This window comes from Phocoena sinus, chromosome 4 (assembly GCF_008692025.1).
Source record: "Phocoena sinus isolate mPhoSin1 chromosome 4, mPhoSin1.pri, whole genome shotgun sequence".
Classification (NCBI taxonomy): Eukaryota; Metazoa; Chordata; class Mammalia; order Artiodactyla; family Phocoenidae; genus Phocoena; species Phocoena sinus.
This window is the reverse complement of record NC_045766.1, coordinates 34,959,269-34,975,430: the sequence shown is the minus strand read 5'-3', so window position 1 is coordinate 34,975,430 and position 16,162 is coordinate 34,959,269. Positions and strand designations below refer to the sequence as shown.

The window sequence follows — 16,162 nt, the reverse complement described above, 5'->3', positions numbered from 1 at the left end:
GGAGGTGCGTTTAAAGGTAAAGATTGAGCTACCATGTGATCTGGTAGGCCCACTGATGGGCTTATCACCTGAGTAGACCAGAATCAAAAAGACACAGGCTGGCTATCCTTCACTGCAGCAACATGTACCACGGCCAAGACTTGGAAGAAACCAAAATGTCCATCAACAGAAAAATGCACCAAAAAGAAGTGGTCCTTGTACACGTGGAATATTAGCCATGGAAAAGCATGGAACAATGCTGTTGGCACCACCATAGAAGGATCTAGGGATAATCACCCAAGTTGAAGTAAGAAAGAAACCGAAAGACAGATATCCTATGACATTACCTGTAGATGTTACCTAAAAATTGTTACCCATGAAATAATTTCCAAGAGAAGGACACGCATAGAGTCAGAAAACCAAATTATGTTTAACCAAATGGAAAGGTGTAAGGAATGTATGAATTAGGATATGGGGGTTAACAGACATGTAGTAATACATATGAAATACATAATCACAAAATACCTATAGAATACCAAGACAGGTCTACTCAACACTCTTTAATAACCTACATGCGAAAGGATCCAAAGATGAATAGATCAATACATTGATATAATGAACCAGATTCTGTACACCTAGAACAAACACAGTATTTTTATCAAAATTGCTGTCATAATAAATAAATAAATTTAAAAAACAAACAAGAAGGAAGGAGATGTAAGCCCTTGGGGTTTTTCCCTAGCACATTCCACTCTAATTTGCAGCCTGCTAACAGGATTTCCAGGAAGGCTCTTTTTCCCAAAAACCCAGAGTTGGAAATGTAGAAATGCTGCCGCCTTGTGGCCGTTTCCCGCAAGAGCGTCTTTAAACCCACAGCTAATGCTCACTTAACATTCACAAAGACTCAGGGCTGTAAAGGACACCTGTCCTCAAAAAATGTCCTGAGCTAGGCAATGGCCAAAAAAATTCAAAACAGGCAAATGTTTCAAGTACATAGTATGAAGAGATAAGTTTTACTCACTCTACTTCAAAAGAAAGGAAAATGGATAAAAGCTCAATATCAGGAATTATTAGCCTCATGCAAATCTAATCTATAAAAAGGTTTCAACTCACACAAGTCAACTACCATTAGCAAAAGGTCTACAAACAATACATGCTGAAGGGGTTTTAGATGAGATGTAAAGTGGTAACAGCCAATAATGAGAACAGAAAGGAGCTGCGTTTAAAAGTAAAAACTGGGGCTTCCCTGGTTGCACAGTGATTGTGAGTCCGCCTGCCGATGCAGGGGACATGGGTTCGTGCCCCGGTCCAGGAAGATCCCACATGCTGCAGAGCGGCTAGGCCCGTGGGCCATGGCCGCTGAGCCTGCACATCCGGAGCCTGTGCTCCACAACAGGAGAGGCCGCAACAGTGAGAGGCCCTTGTACCTCAAAAAAAAAAAAAAAAGAAAAGAAAAAGAAAAGAAAAGAAAAACCGAGCCACCATTCCATCCAGCATGCCCAACACTGAGCCTCTCAACTGAGAAGACCAGAATCGAGAAGAGAGAGGCTGCAACAGCTGCACTGCAGCCATTTTCACAATAGCCAGCATACGGAAGCAACCAAAATGTCCATCAGCAGATGAATGGATAAAGAAGAAGTCCTCCAGGTACACAATGGAATATTAACCATGGAAGACAATGAAACACTGCTCTTTGAGGCACCATAGATGAGCCTAGGGATAATCACAGTACATGAGGTAAGTCGGAAAGCAAAAGACATACAATGATATCACTTATAGGCGTTATCTAACAACTGACACGAATGAACATATTTCCACAGAGAAAGACACTGAGAAAGTCAGAAAACAAACTATGCTTATCTCAAAGGAAAGGTGGTGGGAATGGATAAATTAAGATCAGGGTTACCATATGTGTACAAATACATATTAAATACATATATCAATAAGGCCGACCATATAGCGAAAGAGGTCTACGAAACACTCTTCAATAATTTACATGGGAAGAGAATCTATCTATCTATCTATCTATCTATATATAATGTACAAATGAACCAGATTGTGTACACCTAGGACAAACAATATTCTAACCATTATCCCAATTAAAAAAATTAAAACAACGTACAAGAAGTAATGTGACATAAACTTATAGGTTTTTTTCCTAGCATATTCCCTTCTAATTTACAACCTGGGAACATGACTTCCAGAAAGGCTCTGCTGCCCTAGTAACCTGATATGGGAATGGAGAAATGCTGCCGCCTTGTGGCCGTTTCCCACAACACCAGCTTTAAAACCAGTGCTAATGGTCACTAAATATTCACACTCATTGCAGGCTTGTAAATGACACCTGCCCTCAAAAAAATAATCCTTGGATCGAAAATCGACGGGCAACCTTCCAAGAAGACAATTTCAAGAGGTTTATTGTACTCACATTTTTTTTTCTTTTTTGTTTAACAGAAATCAAAAAATGCGTGGAAAAATGGTGAACATTAGGAATTATTAAAGATATGCAAATCCAAATTACAAAATACTATCACCTCACACCAGTAAGAATGGCCGTCAGCAAAAATTCTGCAAACGAAAAATGCTGAAGGGGTTGTGGAGAAATGCGTACCTTCGGTTCTAAGTGGGACGTGGTAACAGCCAGCAATGAAAACACAATGGAGGTGCCTTGAAAAGGTAAATATTGAGCTACCATTCAATGAAGCATACCCACTGCTGGGCCTATCGCCTGAGAGGATGAGAATCAAAAAGACACAGGTTGGCAATCCTGCACTCCAGCAATATTTACCATAGCCAACACTTGGAAGCAATGAAAATGTCCATCAACAGAGGAATGCAGAAAGAAGAAGTGGTCCATGTACACAATGGAATATTACTCCAATAAAAAATATAAATTCAATTTAAAAGAAAAACGTTAGTAAGGAGACATCAGCTTTTGAGGGTTCATCTGGGCACATTCCACTCTAATTTATAACCGAGAAACACCACTGACAGGAAGGTCTGTTTCCCAAGTTACCAGAGTGCAGAAAGCCGAAATGCTGCCGCCCTCTGGCCGTTACCTGCAACAGCAGCTTTAAAATCTGTGCTAAGTGTCACTTCATATGCACAAGTACTGGAGGGCTGTCAATGAAACCTGCCCTCAAAATGTCTTGAGGGAGTTAATGGCCAAAATATTTCAAAATGTGGCACATACTTCAAGAAAACAATTTGAAGAGGTAAGCTGTACTCACAGTTTGAAGAAAAAAAGGACATGCCTGAAAACTCAATTTCAGGGGATTATGAGACGCATGCAAATCCAACCACAAAGAGGTATCAGCTCACACCAGTCAGAATAAACATGAGCAGAAAAACTACAAACAATAAATGCTGAAGTGGTTGTGAAGTGCATACCCTCAACTTTAACTGGGACTTAACGTGATAAGAGCCACTAATGAGAACAGAATGGAGGTGCCCTTACAAGGTAAGCCTTTTGCTACCATATGACAGAGCAGGACCACTCCTGGGCCTATAACCTAAAGACAGAATTGGAAAGACACAGGCAGGAAAATCTGCATTGCAGCACTATTACAATAGCCAAGACATGGAAGCAACCAAAAAGTCCATCAACAGATGAGTGGACAAAGAACTGGTACATGTACGGGTGGAGTATTAGCCAAGGAAAAAATTTACACAATGCCATTTGCAGCACCGTAGATGAGGCTAGAGGTAATCACGCAACAGGTAGTAAGTCGGAAAGCAAAAGACACATTTCCTATGATATCACTTATAGGTATGACCTAAAAATTGATACCAGTGAAGATATTTCCACAGAAAAAGGCAATCACAGATTCATTAAACAAACTTATGGTTCACTAATGGAAAGGTGTGAGGATTGGATACATTAGGATATTGGGGTTAACAGAGATATACAAACACATGTGAAATATATAATCACCGAAGACCTACGGAATACCAAGACTCCTCAACATTGTGTCATAACCTACATGGGAAAAGAATCTGAAGAAGAATAGATATATTTATATGTGTAAAAGAACCACATCTCGCACACCTAGAACAAGCAAAACATAGTAATCAAAGTTGCTGTGATAAAAAATAAAAGTTAAATTAAAAAAACCGAAGAAGTAGTAGTGAGACATAAACTTAAGGGGCTTTTTCCTGGCACACTGCATTCTAATTTACAACCTAGAACACGACTTCCCTTAAGGCTCTGTTGACCTAGTAACCAAATTTGTTAAGGAGAACTGCTGCCGCCTTGTGCCCGTTTCACACAACAGCAGCTCTAAACCCAGAGCTAATGTTTAGTTAATATTCTAAATAATTCCTGGCCTGTAAATGACACCTGCCCTCTAAACAAACTTTTGGGTCATAAATCGATCAAAAAACACAAAAAACGTGCACATTTCAAAACGACGATTTCAAGAGGCATATTTTACGCACATTTTGTCTTCTCTTTTTCTTTCATTTTTTTCTGTTAAAAAAAGGGCATGGAAAAATGCTAAACATCAGAATTAATAAAGCCATGCAAATCCAATCTACAAAAGCTTTCACCTCACAGACGTCAGAATGATCATCAGCAAAAAAGTCTGCAAAGAATAACTGCTGAAGGGGTTTTAGAGAACTACATACCCTCTAGCTGCTGGTGGGATGTAACCTGGTAACAGCCAGTAGTGAGAACAGAATGGAGGTGCGTTTAAAGGTAAAAATTGAGCTACCATGTGATCTGGTAGGCCCACTGATGGGCCTATCACCTGAGTAAACCAGAATCAAAAAGACACAGGCTGGCAATCCTGCACTCTAGCAACATGTACCATAGCCAAGACTTGGAAGAAACCAAAATGTCCATCAACAGGAAAATGCAACAAGAAGAAGTGGTCGATGTACACAATGGAATATTAGCCATGGAAAACTATGAAACAGTGCCATTGGCAGCACCATACTAGGATCTAGACATAATCACCCAACTTGAAGTAAGAAAGAAACCAAAAGACAGATATCCTATGACATCACTTATAGGTGTTACCTAATAAGTGATACCCATGAAATTATTGCAAAGGGAAGGACACGCATGTATTCAGGAAACAAAATTATGTTTAACCAAATGGAAAGGTTTAAGGAATATATGAATTAGGATATGGGGGTTAACCGACATGTACTAATACATATGAAATATAAAATCACAAAATACCTACGGAATACCAAGAAAGGTCTAATCAACACTCTGTAATAACCTCCACAGTAAAGCATCCAAAGATGAATAGATCGATACATAGATATAATGAACCAGATTCTGTACATCTAGAACAAACACAATATTTTTATAAAATTTATTGTGATAATAAATAAAAATTTAATTTAGGTCTATTTTGCAGTGTCTCTTAGAGCACAGTTGGTACTGACATACAAATTAAAGAACGAAAATTAACCTTCCTTTGAAGAATTGCAAACGATACCCCTTTTGGGTATATTAAGGAGAAAAAAAAGCCAGGTGTTTTCCCTCTGGGCAGAGATAGCCATATCACACAGAACACACGTTTGGCCAGAAAGGCAACAGCTACATTATAGTTCTTGCTCCTGGCCCCGTCGGCCAGGTACCATTAGATTCTGTGGAAGAAAGAATCTCCATCATTGCTCAGCAGATAACTTTCTGATGTTTAACAAAAGGGTGGGTGCCAACATTTGCCCTTCCCCACACAACCTAAAAGATATAAAATTATACCCCGGGCTCGGCGGGAAGATGGCGGAAGAGTAAGATGTGGAGATCGCCTTCCTCCTCACGGATACACCAGAAATACATCTACACGTGGAACAACTCCTACAGAACACCTACTGAAGGCTGGCAGAAGACCTCAGAGCTCCCAAAAGGCTCTTGGTGCTCCAGCCCAGGAGGCAGGGCTCTGCCTCTGAGGTAGGAGAGCCAACTTCAGGACACTGGTCAACAAGAGACCTCCCAGCTCCACATAATATTAAACGGTGGAAATCTCCCAGAGACCTCCATCTTAACACCAGCACCCAGCTTCACTCAACGACCAGCAAGCCACAGTGCAGGACAACCTATGCCAAACAACTAGCAAAACAGGAGCACAACCCCACCCATTAGCAGAGACGCTGCCTAAAATCATAACAAGGCCACAGACACACCAAAACACACCACCAGACGTGAACCTGCCCACTAGAGAGACAAGATCCAGCCTCATCCAGCACAACACAGGCACTAGTCCCCTCCACCAGGAAGCCTACACAACCCACTGAAACAACCTTAGCCACTGGAGACAGACATCAAAAACAATGGGAACTACGAACGTGCAGCCTGCAAAAAGGAGACCCCAAACACAGTAAGATAAGCAAAATGAGAAGACAGAAAAACACACAGCAGATGAAGGAGCAAGATAAAAACCCACCAGACCTAACAAACGAAGAGGAAATAGGCAATCTACCTGAAAAAGAATTCAGAATAATGATAGTAAGGATGATCAGAAATCTTGGAAGTAGAATGGACAAAACACAAGAAACAGTTAACAAGGACCTACAAGAACTAAAGATAAAACAAGCAACGATGAACAACGCAATAAATGAAATTAAAAGTACTCTAGATAGGATCAATAGCAGAATAACTGAGGCAGAAGAACGGATAAGTGACCTGGAAGATAAAGTAGTGGAAATAACTACTGCAGAGCAGAATAAAGAAAAAAGAATGAAAAGAACTGAGGACAGTCTCAGAGACCTCTGGGACAACATTAAACGCACCAACATTCGAATTATAGGGGTTCCAGAAGAAGAAGAAAAAAAGAAAGGGACTGAGAAAATATTTGAAGAGATTATAGTTGAAAACTTCCCTAATATGGGAAAGGAAATAGTTAATCAAGTCCAGGAAGCACAGAGAGTCCCATACAGGAGAAATACAAGGAGAAATACGCCAAGACACATATTAATCAAACTATCAAAAATTAAATACAAAGAAAGCATATTAAAAGCAGCAAGGGAAAAACAACAAATAACACACAAGGGAATCCCCATAAGGTTAACAGCTGATCTCTCAGCAGAAACCCTACAAGCCAGAAGGGAGTGGCAGGACATACTGAAAGTGATGAAGGAGAAAAACCTGCAACCAAGACTACTCTACCCAGCAAGGATCTCATTCAGATTTGATGGAGAAATTAAAACCTTTACAGACAAGCAAAAGCTGAGAGAGTTCAGCACCACCAAACCAGCTTTACAACAAATGCTAAAGGAACTTCTCTAGATAAGAAATGCAAGAGAAGGAAACGACCTATAATAACGAACCCAAAACAATATAGAAAATGGGAATAGGAACATACATATCGATAATTACCTTAAATGTAAATGGACTAAATGCTCCCACCAAAAGACACAGATTGGCTGAATGGATACAAAAACAAGACCCTTATATATGCTGTCTACAAGAGACCCACCTCAGACCTAGAGACACATACAGACTGAAAGTAAGGGGATGGAAAAAGATATTCCATGCAAATGGAAACCAAAAGAAAGCTGGAGTAGCAATTCTCATATCAGACAAAATAGACTTTAAAATAAGGACTATTAAAAGGGATAAAGAAGGACACTACATAATGATCAAGGGATCGATCCAAGAAGAAGATATAACAATTGTAAATATTTATGCACCCAACATAGGAGCACCTCAATACATAAGGCAAATACTAACAGCCATAACAGGGGAAATTGACAGTAACACATTCATAGTAGGGGACTTTAACACCCCACTTTCACCCATGGACAGATCATCCAAAATGAAAATAAATAAGGAAACACAAGCTTTAAATGATACATTAAACAAGATGGACTTAATTGATATTTATAGGACACTCCATCCAAAAACAACAGAATACACATTTTTCTCAAGTGCTCATGGAACATTCTCCAGGATAGATCATATCGTGGGTCACAAATCAAGCCTTGGTAAATTTAAGAAAATTGAAATTGTATCAAGTATCTTTTCTGACCACAACGCCATGAGACTAGATATCAATTACAGGAAAAGATCTGTAAAATATACAAACACATGGAGGCTAAACAATACACTACTTAATAATGAAGTGATCACTGAAGAAATCAAAGAGGAAATAAAAAAATACCTAGAAACAAATGACAATGGAGACACAACGACCCAAAACCTATGGGATGCAGCAAAAGCAGTTCTAAGGGCGAAGTTTATAGCAATACAAGCCCACCTTAAGAAGCAGGAAACATCTCGAATAAACAACCTAACCTTGCACCTCAAGCAATTAGAGAAAGAAGAACAAAAAAGCCCCAAAGCTAGCAGAAGGAAAGAAATCATAAAAATCAGATCAGAAATAAATGAAAAAGAAATGAAGGAAACGATAGCAAATATCAATAAAACTAAAAGCTGGTTCTTTGAGAAGATAAACAAAATAGATAAACCAGTAGCCAGACTCATCAAGAAAAAAAGGGAGAAGACTCAAATCAATAGAATTAGAAATGAAAAAGTAGAAGTAACAACTGACACTGCAGAAATAAAAAAAATCATGAGAGATTACTACAAGCAACTCTATGCCAATAAAATGGACAATCTGGAAGAAATGGACAAATTCTTAGAAATGCACAACCTGCCAAGATTGAATCAGGAAGAAATAGAAAATATGAACAGACCAATCACAAGCACTGAAATTGAAACTGTGATTAAAAATCTTCCAACAAACAAAAGCCCAGGACCAGATGGCTTCACAGGTGAATTCTATCAAACGTTTAGAGAAGAGCTAACACCTATCCTTCTCGAACTCTTCCAAAATATAGCAGAGGGAGGAACACTCCCAAATTCCTTCTACGAGGCCACCATCACCTTGATACCAAAACCAGACAAGGATGTCACAAAGAAAGAAAACTACAGGCCAATATCACTGATGAACATAGATGCAAAAATCCTCAACAAAATACTAGCAAACAGAATCCAACAGCACATTAAAAGGATCATACACCATGATCAAGTGGGGTTTATTCCAGGAATGCAAGGATTCTTCAATATACACAAATCTATCAATGTGATAAACCATATTAACAAATTGAAGGAGAAAAACCATATGATCATCTCAATAGATGCAGAGAAAGCTTTCGACAAAATTCAACACCCATTTATGATAAAAACCCTCCAGAAAGTAGGCATAGAGGGAACTTTCCTCAGCATAATAAAGGCCATATATGACAAGCCCACAGCAAACATCATCCTCAATGGTGAAAAACTGAAAGCATTTCCACTAAGATCAGGAACAAGACAAGGTTGCCCACTCTCACCACTCTTATTCAACATAGTTTTGGAAGTTTTAGCCACAGCAATCAGAGAAGAAAAGGAAATAAAAGGAATCCAAATCGGAAAAGAAGAAGTAAAGCTGTCACTGTTTGCAGATGACATGACACTATACATAGAGAATCCTAAAGATGCTACCAGAAAACTACTAGAGCTAATCAATGAATTTGGTAAAGTAGCAGGATACAAAATTAATGCACAGAAATCTCTGGCATTCCTATATACTAATGATGAAAAATCTGAAAGTGAAATCAAGAAAACACTCCCATTTACCATTGCAACAAAAAGAATAAAATATCTAGGAATAAACCTACCCAAGGAGACGAAAGACCTGTATGCAGAAAATTATAAGACACTTATGAAAGAAATTAAAGATGATACAAATAGATGGAGAGATATACCATGTTCTTGGATGGGAAGAATCAACATTGTGAAAATGACTCTACTACCCAAAGCAATCTACAGATTCAATGCAATCCCTATCAAACTACCACTGGCATTTTTCACAGAACTAGAACAAAAAATTTCACAATTTGTATGGAAACACAAAAGACCCCGAATAGCCAAAGCAATCTTGAGAACGAAAAAAGGAGCTGGAGGAATCAGGCTCCCTGACTTCAGACTATACTACAAAGCAACAGTAATCAAGACAGTATGGTACTGGCACAAAAACAGAAAGATAGATCAGTGGAACAGGATAGAAAGCCCAGAGATAAACCCACGCACATATGGACACCTTATCTTTGATAAAGGAGGCAGGAATGTACAGTGGAGAAAGGACAGCCTCTTCAATAAATGGTGCTGGGAAAACTGGACAGGTACATGTAAAAGTATGAGATTAGATCACTCCCTAACACCATACACAAAAATAAGCTCAAAATGGATTAAAGACCTAAATGTAAGGCCAGAAACTATCAAACTCTTAGAGGAAAACATAGGAAGAACACTCTATGATATAAATCACAGCAAGATCCTTTCTGACCCACCTCCTAGAGTAATGGAAATAAAAACAAAAATAAACAAATGGGACCTAATGAAACTTCAAAGCTTTTGCACAGCAAAGGAAACCATAATCAAGACCAAAAGACAACCCTCAGAATGGGAGAAAACATTTGCAAATGAAGCAACTGACAAAGGATTAATCTCCAAAATTTACAAGCAGCTCATGCAGCTCAATAACAAAAAAACAAACAACCCCATCCAAAAATGGGCAGAAGACCTAAACAGACATTTCTTCAAAGAAGATATAAAGAATGCCAACAAACACATGAAAGAATGCTCAACATCATTAATCATTAGAGAAATGCAAATCAAAACTACAATGAGATATCATCTCACACCAGTCAGAATGGCCATCATCAAAAAATCTAGAAACAATAAATGCTGGAGAGGGTGTGGAGAAAAGGGGACACTCTTGCACTGCTGGTGGGAATGTGAATTGGTTCAGCCACTATGGAGAACAATATGGAGGTTCCTTAAAAAACTACAAATAGAATTACCATATGACCCAGCAATCCCACTACTGGGCATATACCCTGAGAAAACCAAAATTCAAAAAGAGTCATGTACCAAAATGTTCATTGCAGCTCTATTTACAATAGCCCGGAGATGGAAAGAACCTAAGCGCCCATCATCGGACGAATGGATAAAGAAGATGTGGCAGATATACACAATGGAATATTACTCAGCCTTAAAAAGAAATGAAATTGAGTTATTTGTAATGAGATGGATAGACCTAGAGTCTGTCATACAGAGTGAAGTAAGTCAGAAAGAAAAAGACAAATATCATATGCTAACACATATATATGGAATTTAAAGGAAAAAAATGTCATGAAGAACCTAGGGATAAGACAGGAATAGAGGCGCAGACCTACTGGAGAACGGACTTGAGGATATGGGGAGGGGGAAGGGTGAGTTTTGACAGGGCGAGAGAGAGTCATGGACATATACACACTAACAAACGTAGTAAGGTAGATAGCTAGGGGGAAGCAGCCGCAAGGCACAGGGATATTAGCTCGGGGCTTTGGGACAGCCTGGAGGGGTGGGAGGGGGAGAGTGGGAGGGAGGGAGACGCAACAGGGAAGACACATGGGAGCATATGTATATGTATAGCTGATTCACTTTGTTATAAAGCAGAAACTAACACACCATTGTAAAGCAATTATACCCCAATAAAGATGTTAAAAAAAAAATTTAATTTAAAAAACAAACAAGAAGTAAGGAGAGATAAGCTCTTGGGGGTTTGCCCTGACACATTCCACTCTAATTTGCAGCCTGCTAACATGACTTCCAGGAAGGCTCTGCTGCCCAAAAACCCAGAGTTGGAAATGTAGAAATGCTGCCGCCTTGTAGCCGTTTCCCGCAAGAGCGGCTTTAAACCCACAGCTAACGCTCACTTAACATTCACAAGGACTCAGGGCTGTAAAGTACACCTGCCCTCAAAAAAAGTCCTGAGGTAGGAAATGGCCAAAAAATTCAAAACAGGCAAATGTTTCAAGGAGATAGTATGAAGTAGTAAGTTTTACTCACTCTTTTTCATAAAAAAAGAAAATGGATAAAAGCTCAACATAAGGAATTATTATATTCATGCAAATCTAATCTACAAAAAGGTTTCAACTCACACAAGTCAACTACCATCAGCAAAAGGTCAACAAACAATAAATGCTGAAGGAATTTTTAGAGAAGTGTGTACCCTCTAGCTGCTAGTGAGATGTAAAGTGGTAACAGCCAATAATGAGAACAGAAAGGAGCTGCGTTTAAAGGTAAAAATTGAGCCACCATTCCATCTAGCAGGCCCACCAGTGAGCCTCTCAGCTGAGAAGACCAGAATCGAGAAGACACTGGCTGCAATAGCAGCACTGCAGCCATTTTCACAACAGCCAAGACACAGAAGCAACCAAAATGTCCGTCAACAGATGAATGGATAAAGAAGAAGTGGTCCATGTACACAATGGAATATTAGCCTTGGAAAACAATGAAACACTGCTCTTTGAGGTACCATAGATGAGCCTAGAGATAATCACAGAACATGAGGTAAATCAGAAAGCAAAGACATATATACTATGATATCACTTATAGGCGTTATCTAACAACTGACACAAATGAACATATTTCCACAGAGAAAGACACTCACAGACTTAGGGAAAAAAAACTGCGCTTATCTAAAATGAAAAATGGGGGAATGGATAAATTAAGATCAGGTTTACCATATGTGTACAAATACGTATTAAATATATATAACAAAAAGATGGACCATATAGCAAGGGAGGTCTACGGAACACTCTGCAATAATTTACATGGGAAGAGGATCTCTACATCAATATATATATAAATATAAATAATAAATATATATAGTGTACAAATGAACCAGATTGTGTACACCTAAGACGAACGATATTGTAATCATTACCCCGATTAAAAAAATTAAAACAATGAACAAGAAGTAATGTGAGGGCTTCCCTGGTGGCGCAGTGGTTGAGAGTCCGCCTGCCGATGCAGGGGACACGGGTTCGTGCCCTGGTCCGGGAGGATCCCACATGCCGCGGAGCGGCTGGGCCTGTGAGCCATGGCCGCTGAGCCTGCGTGTTTGGAGCCTGTGCTCCACAATGGGAGAGGCCACAACAGTGAGAGGCCCGCATACCGCAAAAAAAATAAAAATAAAAAAAAAAAAAAAAAAAAGAAGTAATGTGACATAAACTTATGGGGGGTTTTCCTGGCACATTCCATTCTAATTTACAACCTGGGAACACGACTTCCAGAAAGGCTCTGCTGCCCTAGTAACCAGATTTGGGAATGGTGAAATGCTGCCGCCTTGTGGCCGTTTCCCACAACAGCTAAAACCAGTGCTAATGGTCACTAAATATTCACACTCATTGCAGGCTTGTAAATGACACCTGCCCTCAAAAAAAATCCTGGGGTCGAAAATCGACCAAAAAATCCAAAAGAGGGCAACTTTCCAAGGAGACAATTTCAAGAGGTTTATTGTACTCACAGTTTTTTTTTTTTTGTTTAACAGAAATAAAAAATGGCATGGAAAAATGCTGAACATTAGGAATAATTAAAGACATGCAAATCCAAATTACAAAATACTATCACCTCACACCAATCAAAATGGCCATCAGCAAAAAGTCTGTAAACAATAAAGGCTGAAGGGGTTGTGGAGAAATGCGTACCCTCGGTTCTAGGTTCTAAGTGGTACGTGGTAAGAGCCAGTAATGAAAACACAATAGAGGTGCCTTAAAAAAGTAAACATTGAGCTACCATTCAATCAAGCATACCCACTGCTGGTCCTACAGCCTGAGAGGATAAGAATCAAAAAGACACAGGCTGGCAATCCTGCATTCCAGCCATATTTACTATAGCCAACACTTGAAAGCAATGAAAATGTCCATCAACAGAGGAATGCAGAAAGAAGAAGTGGTCTATGTACACAATGGAATATTACTCCAATAAAAAATATAAATTCAATTAAAAAAACATAAGTAAGGAGACCTTAGCTTTTGGGGGTTTATCTGGGCACATTCCACTCTAATTTATACCTGAGGGACACCACTGGCAGGAAGGTCTGTTTCCATAGTTACCAGAGTGCAAAAAGCAGAAATGCTGCTGCCCTCTGGCCATTACCTGCAACAGCAGCTTTAAAACCTGTGCTAATCGTCACTTCATATGCACAAGAACTGGAGGGCTGTAAATGTAACCTGCCCTCAAAATGTCTTGAGGGAGGTAATGGCCAAAATACTTCCAAATGTGGCACAGACTTCAAAAAACAATTTGAAGAGGTAAGCTGTACTCACTGTTTGAAAACAAAGGACATGCCTGAAAGCTCAATTTGAAGGGATTATGAGACACATGCAAATGCCACCACAAAGAGGTATCAGCTCACACCAGTCAGAATAACCATCAGCAAAAAAACTAAAAACAGTAAATGCTGAAGGGGTTGTGGAGAAATGCATACCCTCAACTTTAAGCGGGACTTAACCTAGCAAGAGCCACTAATGAGAACAGAATGGAGGTGCCCTTACAAGGTAAGCATTGAGCTACGATATGATCCAGGAGGCCCACTCCTGGGCCTATAACCTAAGAAGACAGAGTTGGAAAGACACAGGCAGGTAAGTCTGCATTGCAGCAGTATTACAATAGCCAAGACATGGAAGCAACAAAAAAGTCCATCAACAGATGAGTGGACAAAGAAGAACTGGTACATGTACAGATGGAATATTTGCCAAGGAAAAAAATAGCACAATGCCATTTGCAGCACTGTACATGAGTCTAGAGGTAATCACGCAACTTGTAGTAAGTGAGAAAATGAAAGTCACATATCCTATCATATCACTTATAGGTGTTACCTAAAAATTGATACCAGTGAAGATATTTCCACAGAGAAAGGAAATCACAGATTCATTAAACAAACTTATGGTTCACCAATGGAAAAGTGTGAGGATTGGATACATTAGGATATTGGGTTTAACAGAGATATACAAACACAGGTGAAATATATAATCACCAAAGATCTACGGAATAGGAAGAGAAGACTACTCAACATTGTATCATAACCTTCATGGGAAAAGGATCTGAGGAAGAATAGATATATGTATATGTGTAAAAGAACCACATCTTGCACAGGAGAAAAAAATAAATCATTGTAATCAAACATGTTGTGATAAAAAATAAAAATTAAATTAATAAAACGAAAAAGAAGTAGTGAGTCATAAACTTAAGGGCCTTTTACCTGGTACATTCCATTCTTTTTTACAACCTAGAACATGACTTCCCTTAAGGCTCTGTTGCCCTGGTAACCAAATTTGTTAGGGAGAAATGCTGCTGCCTTGTGGCCGTTTCACACAGCAGCAGCTTTAAACCCAGCACTAATGGTGACTTAATATTCAAATCAATTGTAGGCCTGTAAATGACACCTGCCCTCAAAACAAATCTCGGGTTGTAATAAGACCAGGTATTTCAAAAGACCTCCACATTTCAAGAACACAATTTCAAGAGGCACATTTTATGCACAATTTGTCTTTTCTTTCTTCTTTTAATTTTTTTTTTAAAAAGGGTATGAAAAAATGCTAAGCATCAGGAATTAATAAAGCCATGCAAATCCAATCTACAGAAACGTTCACCTCACAGCCGTCAGAATGATCATCAGCAAAAAATCTACAAAGAATAACTGCTGAAGGGGTTTTAGAGAACTGTGTACCCTCTAGCTTCTGGAGGGATGTAAACTGGTAACAGCCAGTAGTGAGAACATAATGGAGGTGCAATTAAATAGTAAAAATTGAGCTACCATGTGATCTGGTAGGCCCTTTGATGCGCCTATCACCTGAGCAGACCAAAATCAAAAAGACACAGGCTTGCAATCCTGCTCTGTAGCAACATTTAACATAGCCAAGACTTGGAAGAAACCAAAATGTCCATCAACAGTAAAATGCACAATGAATAACTGGTCCATGCACACATGGAATATTAGCCATGGAAAAGAATGAAACAGTGCCGTGTGCACCACTATAGAAGGACCTACAGATAAACAACCAATTTGAAGTAAGAAAGAAACCAAAAAACAGATATCCTATGATATCACTTATAGATGTTACGTAAAAATTGACACCCATGAAATTATTTCCAAGAGAAGGACATGCATGGATTAAGAAAACAAAATTATGTTTAACCACATGGAAAAGTGTAAGGAATGGATGAATTAGGATATGGGGGTTAACAGACATGTACTAATATATATGAAATATATATCACAAAATACATATGGAATACCAAAGAGAGGTGTACTCAACACTGTAATAACCTACACGGGAAAAGATCCAAAGATGAATAGATACATAAATATAATGAATCAGATTCTGTACACCTAAAACAAACAACATTTTTATC

The 16,162-nt window shown here is 39.0% G+C and overlaps 1 long non-coding RNA gene across 1 annotated transcript; it reads left to right on the top strand.

Annotated features, from left to right (window-relative positions):
* The first annotated feature begins 12,072 nt into the window (after positions 1-12,072).
* On the top strand, positions 12,073-14,446 carry LOC116752534. The gene is made up of 3 exons (XR_004349547.1): positions 12,073-12,313; positions 13,402-13,407; positions 14,434-14,446. It is a non-coding gene; the product is annotated as an uncharacterized LOC116752534 (long non-coding RNA).
* The last annotated feature ends 1,716 nt before the right edge of the window (positions 14,447-16,162 follow it).